At 44.5% G+C, this 9,308-nt stretch overlaps 1 long non-coding RNA gene across 1 annotated transcript; it reads left to right on the top strand.

The window, feature by feature from the left end:
• The first annotated feature begins 7,707 nt into the window (after nt 1-7,707).
• LOC139023156 (uncharacterized) lies at nt 7,708-8,357 on the top strand. The gene is made up of 2 exons (XR_011474309.1): nt 7,708-8,056; nt 8,141-8,357. It is a non-coding gene; the product is annotated as an uncharacterized lncRNA (long non-coding RNA).
• Nucleotides 8,358-9,308: the final 951 nt, after the last annotated feature.

Below are 9,308 nucleotides of genomic sequence, written 5' to 3'. Positions count from 1 at the left end.
AAGTCGATTTCAAATCGGGGCTACCAATCTGTAACTAGAGCCGCTTTCGTAACCCCTTGCCTGTCTTTCAAGCCTCTGTAAATCATTGTCAGAATTTAGCAGATTCATTCATTTCAAAACAACTATCATTTTGACCACTAAACCAAAAGAGTAAGACAAAAAGATTTTGGATTAAAACCTTCTTCTACTTCTCTGCTTGTCAAATGCGGAGACGGTTATTTCAGTATGAACTTGCGTTACAGCAGTTTCACTTATTGCAATACCACGTGTCTTTCAAACTATCCCAAACATCTGCCGTTTGACCCAATTTCGCAACATTTTTGAGAAAGAAATGTCTCTTATATAAAATCCTCCCCTACTTCTCTGATTTTCAAATACGAAGTCGGATTTCAAATTGGGGCTACCAATCTGTAACTCGAGCCGTTTTCGTAACCCCTTGCCTGTCTTTCAAGCCTTCTGTAAATCATGTCAGAAGTTAGCAGATTCATTCATTTCAAAACAACTATCATTTTGACCACTAAAACAAAGAGTTATACAAAAAGATTTTGGATTAAAACCTTCTTCTACTTCTCTGTTGTTCAAATGCGGAGACGGTTATTCAGTATGGAACTTATGTTACAGTAGTTTTACTAACTGCAGTTACCACTTTTTTTTTCAAACTATCCCAAACAACTCCGTTTTGACCCCTTTCGCAACATTTTGAGAAAAAAATGTCTCTTATAAAAATTCTCCGCTACTTCTCCTGCTTTTCAAATACGGAGTCGGATTTCCAAATCGGGGCTACCAATCTGCAATACCAGATGTTTAAATCCCAAAAAACTGCCTTTTGACCCTTTCGCAAACATTTTTATTTTTATTTTATTTTATATAAAATTCTCCCCTACTTCTCTGCTTTTTAAATACGGAAGTCGGATTTCAAATCGGGGCTACCAATCTGTAACTAGAGCCGTTTTCGTAACCCCTGCCTGTCTTTCAAGCTCTGTAAATAATCTGTCAGAAGTTAGCAGATTCATCCATTTCCAAAACAACTATTTTTTTGACCACTAAACCAAAAGAGTTAGACAAAAAGATTTTGGATTAAAACCTTCTCTACTTCTCTGCTTGTCAAATCGGCGGAGACGGTTTATTCAGTATGGAACTTGCGTTACAGCAGTTTTACTTACTGCATACCATGTGTTTTCAAACTTTCCCAAACAACTGCGTTTTGACCCCTTTCGAACTTTTTGAGGAAAAAAATGTCTCATATAAATTCTTCCCCTCTTCTCTGCTTTTCAAAATACGAAGTCGGATTTCAAATCGGGGCTACCAATTGTAACTAAGCCGTTTTCGTAACCCCTTGCCTTCTTTCAAGTCTGTAAATCATGTCAGAAGTAGCAATTCATTCACAAACTATCATTTTGACCACTAACAAAGAGTACACAAAAGATTTGGTTAAAACTTCCTGTACTTCTCTGCTTGTCAATTGCGAAGACGGTTTATTTCAGTATGAACTTATGTTACAGTAGTTTTACTAACTGCAATACCACGTATTTTCAAACTATCCCAAACAACTGCCGTTTTGACCCCTTTCGCAACATTTTTCAGAAAATGTCTCTTAATAAAATCTCTATTTTGTTTTATATTGTCTACTTCTCTGCTATTCATAGCTGTGTGCGGAATCAAAATATTCCATAGGAATTACGGTACAGCTGTTTTTGAAACTGCATTACCACGTGTTTTTCAAACTCCCAAACAACGGTGTTTTGACCACTTTCGGAACGTTTTTGAGGAAAAAAGTGCGCAACTAAAAATCTTCCCCTGCTCTTTGCTCTTCATAGACGAAGTCGATTTCAAATCGGGCTACCAATCTGTACTATAGCCGTTTTCGTAACCCTTCGCCTCTCTTTCAAGTGTCTGTAAATCATGTCAGCAGCAAGGCAATTCATTACTTTCCAAACAACTATCGGTTTGACCACTAAACAAACATAGTTTTGCTTAAAATCTTCCTCTACTTCTCTGCTTCTCAAAGGCGGAAACGCTTTTTAAATTGGGTCTACCGTTCTCGAGGGAGAGCGACTTAAGCAACCYYTCACCTGCTCTTCACTAACAGCTCTCTGTGTCAATACTGATATTCCAAAACGGAACCGTTGGCTAGGATACTTGCTGACGCTGCAGGGCCAAAATCATGAGGAGACACTCCTCCTACACCGTTGAAGCTAGAAATGCCTTTCCAATTTCAAAAATTCAGCAACGGTCTCGATCGGTTGTTTGTATAGAATTTTTGATATCTGTTATACTTTTTCCGTTATTCAATTTCTTGTCCTCTTTTTGTCCTCCATCCGCTTTCATTGGATTTCTCAGATACTAAAGTGCCCAATTGTGACATCATCACTTCCAACTGACATTCTCTGTAAGTGAAATCAAGCAACTTTTGACACAAATCAGCTAATAACTGTACTTTGCAACTACTTAGACAAAATATGTCAAGTTCTTCAGCTTCGTCTACTTCTCTGCTACTCAAATCTGGAGTTTGGAGAAAAAAATTACATTCGCATCAAAAGTTACAGCAGTTTAAGTAACAGCACCAAGATCCTTTTCTGTACCATTTTGGCAAACAATGTCCATTTTGACCAATACTGCAAAAAGTTAGACAGAAAGTTAGAGTGTATGGGATATTTGTCTACTTCTCTGCTATTCATAGCTGTGTGCGGAATCCAAATATTCCATATGGAACTTACGGTACAGCTGTTTTTGAAACTGCATTACCACGTGTTTTTTAAACTTTCCCAAACAACGGTTGTTTTGACCACTTTCGGAACATTTTTGAGGAAAAAGGTCACGCAGCATAAAATCTTCCCCTGCTTCCCTGCTCTTCATAGACGAAGTCGGATTTCAAATCGGGGCTACCAATCTGTAACTATAGCCGTTTTCGTAACCCATCGCCTCTCTTTCAAGTGTCTGTAAATCATGTCAGCAGCAAGGCAATTCATTACTTTCCANGTAACTATAGCCGTTTTCGTAACCCATCGCCTCTCTTTCAAGTGTCTGTAAATCATGTCAGCAGCAAGGCAATTCATTACTTTCCAAACAACTATTGCTTTGACCACTAAACATACATAGTTTTGCTTAAAATCTTCCTCTACTTCWCTGCTTCTCAAAGGCGGAAACGCTTTTTAAATTGGGTCTACCGTTCTCGAGGTAGAGCGACTTAAGCTCGTAGAGTGCACTGAGTATCATAAGTGTAACCCTTGCGAAGCAGCCTTCTACAGATACCCCTTGAACCTCCAGGMTAGCACAGGGTGTATCACGGCCATCATCGGTGGATCGCTCATGTGCGAGGCCAAGCGTTCCGAATCAAGCAAGGTGCCTAACGGTGATAACGAGTATGATTGCGGATCGAATCACGTTACAGATGATAACTCGGACGAGCATCACGGCGACCAGCCCAAAGCACCCCAATGAATTCCTCCTCGTACATGGAGATCATCTGCCACCCCTACCAGCCTTTCAACAAATGTTTCGCCAATTCCAGGGTGCTGATACTGACTATGCAGACTGTACCTTGGTCAACCGCTCAGGAAAGCTTTTGGCTCACTGCATTATAGAATACTGCTTACCCCGCTACATGTACAGTTCTGCTCTCGGCTCCCACAGCCTGGATGATTGCAAAGAGCACCTGCTCACCTCCGTCTCCTCAGTCAGAGAGAGGTTGAAGAGGGCAACCATGGCTTTCAACATGGTAATGAACAACTGCCCCGAACACATGAAACCGGTCTGCGGTACTAGGGAGTTGGAGCACCTAAGGATAAACAGTCTGTGGCGCGTCTGCCCGGTGAGAAACTCGAGGTCTGCAGCAATGTGATCACCAAGGACATGTCCCTACAGCCCCGTGATGTCTACAGGAACCTAAGCGCTTCGCTCGGGAAAAGGCTCACGGAAGCCATCGTGGAAGGCATACTGTACCTTAGCAACAACGACTCTTGCTCTGACGCCTCCATCTCGCTTTCGGTACCAAATGTCATGCTGACAGACGCGGGGATCTCCTGCTCCACTGGTAGGCTTTCCATAGTGAGAAGCGAGCTGTGCGAGAGGACTCTAGTTGACCTGGCAGGTCTTCTGTATCCGACTGTACTCATGTTGCAGATACACACCCCTGACGCGTTCAGCTCTGGGCCCGTAATGTACCCTGAATCTGTTCTTTACATCATGCCATACTGTTGCACCGACGACAAAGTCATGCGAACCTGGATCGAGACCTTCAGGGAGAAAAAGTGGATCAACCCTATCCGGGCCAAGCTCGGAAAGAGGACTCGTCCTCTCTCTGACTGCAGGGAGGTTACCTATCATTGCACAGGTTGTARAAACGTCTAAAAGGACCCGTTCACCAACAATATCCCTGGCCACAGGCTTATCCAGCGTGTCTACGGTGARGACAAGAAGAGAAGGATAGGACGGTGTGTCAATGAAAAACGGTGGCTGTCGTGATCCTGGCGCGGCCTCGATCTCCTCAACATTGCCACTGCTCAACAGTTCCCTGAACCTAGATTGACACGAAAAGCAGCGTATATACGATTCTGTATACATGCATCGAATAAACACAGGTGATAGTACACATTATCATCCCAAGCCCGGGTAAAGAAGTCTTTCAGTCAGAAGGAGTATGTGTTCACCCACACCATGAACAAGGTCAGTGAAGCACATCAGCCTACCATGTTCAAGATTGACTTGCAAGGGCTCATACCCTTTGGAGACTGCAGCACTCTGTTCATCATTGACAACATGACAGTTACCGCATACAAGCAAGGCACCTTGGACAAAATACCAGTCAAGTTCACTGTCCTCAATGACAACAAGACAAGGGTCCTGACTAATGATCCGGCTTTCATCTGAGTGGAATGTTGACATCAACGGTGGCTCCTGTATCTGGCACGGACACGGTGCCGTTTAATCGAACCCTATCTGTGTATGATGAGGACAACAGGCAGGCTCTCATCAATGTCTTWGCCTTAATGATGTCAAACAGCCTCTGGGCCTCGGACAGAGCRAAAGGAGCTTTAGACGTTCTGGTCGCCTCTACCCGAGGGGAGTTTCAATTCACATGCGGCCTGTGTTCTACCATAGGCATTGTCAGCGTTACGAAGGGACCCAGTGGAATCTCATCCTTTTCTTTCCCTCAGTGTGCCGACAGCTACGTGTGCATACCGTCCCAGGAACTCAGCACAGACAAGGACTATGATGCTCTCAGAAATGTCCTAGCTCTTTTGCGATCTGCCTCCCTTGACAACCTTGGAATACTACACCGTGTCACTCAGGAGATGGCAACCAACCGAGTCTTCCAAGACCTTGACTGTACATCTTTCCCTCCGAGACACATGTATGGGGGGGACATTGTCATCCCATATGAGGTGATGAAATATGTCACCGCACTGTACCAGACCATGAGCGAGTACGCAGACAACATTGCCATTACAGACGAACATATGCCTCAGATCAAAGTCGTGATAGAGAGCCCCTCTGATAACATAGGTGAAATAACTGGACATCTCTCCATCACCATAATCTACGGATCAACACTCGGGCATATACACCAAACTCATCCATGGGCTGAGGCTTGCGGAGGGATGTGAGGAAGAAGACATTGACAGTCTTGCTACTGTCACACAGTTAAGCACCGAGGTGTTGATCAGGAGAACCCAGTTGAAGTTTATGTTGACTAATCATATAGCCTTAACTTCTCTAGGGTAGGGGGCAGCATTCGGAATATTGGATGAAATGCATGCMCAAATTAAACTGCCTGCTTCTCGGGCCCAGAAGATATGATATGCATATAACTGGTAGATTTGGTTAGAAAACACTCTAAAGTTTCTAAAACTGTTAAAATAGTGTCTGTGATCATGTAGTCAATCAGCTCTCCTATGGTGGAGAAGTGTAGCTGGGGTCCACATTGAAACCCAGAACTGTCGAACATGACCTTGTATACCTTTCCTTTCCCTGTTACAATTTCAAAGAGGTATCCAGTGCTGCATTCATCCATGTAACATATTGCTGCAGCAGTATTGTTGTTTTCACTTCGCATAGTTTTTAGGGTGTTTAACACAGCAGTGTGCTCAGATGACCCTCGGGACCTATTATTTCGGGACATACCAAGAGACAGTCCCCACCATCCACTCTTTAGTGACTGTATCATGGTATGCATCTCTTCCACTACAAGTACGAAAGGGAACCCGCTCTGACCACCAGGTATGGCTCTCGGTCTAGCCATCGGGTACACTCCTGGGAATCTTCCAATCATGTCTTCTATCACTTTCGCAGGGTGACTGTATTCCCAGTCTAGGAACTTGGTGCATCTGTACCTGCCTCCAGCGACATATATGGCAAATGAGATAATGCCACATTCCTCTGTCTTCCAAATACATGAACACACTCCTCCGGGCTCCGCTCCACGGTAGTCCGCTATGGCAAAAGCTCCAACCTTTACCTCCGGTCTATTCAAGGAAGACATCATTTGTTCCTCCGATATGGAGCACTACCAGCACCAGCGCTCACCCAGTGACTTTACAAATTAACGCCATGTTCTGTCGAATAAAGGCCAGTTGCCATACGTTTCTTCCATCCAAGCCATGTTGAATAGACTTGATACTTCTTCCCCAGTGTTGAGACAGGCCAAATGATGTAAGATCTGAAGAACAGACCTTGCTATTTAACTGCTTCCCTGTAATATTCGGTTGGGAACACACCCAGAGTTGTATAACAGACAGGCTTGGCTGAGTGCCCAGGGCTGGATAAACAGCCAGAGTTGGAAGACTGGGCGAATGGTAGATAAACCTGACAGGGGTGGAGACAGTAAGCCTGTGTGGATACAACAGCCACCGTGTGATGAGTGGTAAACGTGTTGCTAAACAACCTGTGTGGGGATGTATTGTTAATGGCTGGATATAGAGACACGCTTAGATGCAACTGTAAAGGTTAGAAACCACAGCAACGGTTGCAGTAATAACAAGCCACGGCTGAATAACCCAGCCATTGTGACATGAATGGACTCTTGTTGGAAAGCCCAGACACACTTGGCTGAGTGCCCAGGGCTGGATAAACAACCAGAGTTGGAAGACCGGAGCCCAGACACGCTTGGCTGAGTGCCCAGGGCTGGATAAACAACCAGAGTTGGAAGACTGGGCGAAGGGTAGATAAACCTGACAGGGGTGGAGAACGTAAGCCTGTGTGGATACAACAGCCACAGTGTGAGGAGTGGACTCTTGTTGGATAGCCCAGACACGCTTGGCTGAGTGCCCAGGGCTGGATAAACAACCAGAGTTGGAAGACTGGGCCATGGGTAGATAAACCTGACAGGGGTGTAGACAGTAAGCCTGTGTGGATACAACAGCCACCGTGTGATGAGTGGACTCTTGTTGGGTAGCCCAGACACGCTTGGCTGAGTGCCCTCTCTGAACACCTTTCACGTACCCCTTGTGCCTAACCGTAACCCACCATGGAATGTCGGTTGACCGTGACACCTACTGCAACTTTCACGTTGCAGTAGGTGTCAGCCAATTATACCATCCAATTATAGAACTCTATGTCCTTAACTCAAGCCATTGTGCATTTCAGAATTGTAATGATGTCAGAGGACAGTGGTGTAGAACCTGACAACAGCGAGCTGAGCCCGGTAAGATACACACATGATTATACCATACTCTATACACAGCTTGTTCATACTATGTCCATGCTAACCATAGTCATTTAACTTGTACTGATTCTGACCCTCATCTCCATTCCACAGGCATCTACCGTCACCCTGAACCGTTCTGTAGGTACTCGGCTTGATTGAGACTGACTATGTTTGATGTCCTTTCATTCACTGTTGTAAAGTATACCATGTGTATGTGATATATATCCCATTCATTTAATACACATTCAGGAGAGCGATTACATACTCTCTTCTGACGACGAGGGACCTAGGAACCCTGTCTTGGAACAAGAGCGTCCACTGGTGCACCCAGAGGTCCTCAACCATGCACAGCCTGATCAGCCTCAACATCACCTAGAATTACCTCCTCTGAACAATGCAGACGATGCCATGGTAGATATGGTAGTGTATACTGTGATTACACTGTGCTTGTGTCTATGACCTGTTGGTAATATGATTATTTCTCTTTCTCTCAAGTATATGGCCAATGACGAGGAGGGAGATGACTAGGTGGCAATCTATGGAGGCCTAACTATACCAACCACTTTTATTCCTTTCTGTGCACAATGGAGGTTGTGTTCTTTGAAAATGGATGCTGTCACTATGTCCTGCTGTGGGTATGGATGTATTGACATGTAATGTTTTGTAATGTACTATTCCAATAAATGTGACTGGTTATTCCATCTCTGAACAATATTGTCTTTATTCACATATGGATATGGACATTGAATACACCACAAGCACTTTGTAATGGCACATGTACCAAGCGATATGACAGTGATTACATATGCTATCCACCTATATCTTTACAAATCTACACAGTGTGTGGCATATCTGACACCTGGTTGACGTTCCAGATCTTCATCCCCAACGATCATGTTCATGGGTCGGGTTGCAAATATGACCTTTTCAAGGCTGCCGATGTGGGACAGTACACTTGTGATCTCTGAGAAGCGTTGGCACCTGTCCCAATCGTAAACCCCAAGTTATTCAAACGCCACCTTGAATCTCTTCCCTCTTCATCGTAGACTTCATCGCGGTCCACCATCTCGTCGTCGTCAACTCTTCACCGTTAGATCTCTTCGCAATACACCACCTCTTCATCGTCAACTTCCTCCTCACTGTCGACATCTTTGATGTGGACCTCGTAGTCTGAAACCTCAGAATCGTAAACGTCGTAGTCCACAAGACTATCCGTTGAATGGAACTGGGGACTAGTTTCCGCGTCCTGGTCTCTGGTATCCTCCATGTCAGCACCGGGAGTATCTCGGTTATGTGTAAAGTCCCCTTGACAGTATCCGTGATAATCATCACACATCCAATCCTCGTAGTCACTTGACCTTGTCGCTCGGCAACTGCTTTCGGAATCGGATGAGTTGGAGCCTGAAGACCTACCGGTTTGCGGTATACCGCTGTTCCCAATCTCATAGACCTTGCAGTACCCGTAATAAGACTGAGTTTGAGACTTCTTGACACAAACAACTGTCTCATAATGGTTCCGATTATTCTCCAAAAATATGCCCTGCTTAGACACCTGTAAACCGTTAGATCTGTATTCAATCCAATGGTTGGTATAGTATGTACCAACCATGGTATAGTATACACCCAACATCTCTGCTGCGGCTTGAATCTCCACTTCGGTCGC

This window comes from Salvelinus sp. IW2-2015, linkage group LG27 (genome assembly GCF_002910315.2).
Source record: "Salvelinus sp. IW2-2015 linkage group LG27, ASM291031v2, whole genome shotgun sequence".
NCBI classification, from domain to species: Eukaryota; Metazoa; Chordata; class Actinopteri; order Salmoniformes; family Salmonidae; genus Salvelinus; species Salvelinus sp. IW2-2015.
Note: the sequence above shows the minus strand (reverse complement) of the source record. Positions and strands in the feature narration are given on the sequence as shown.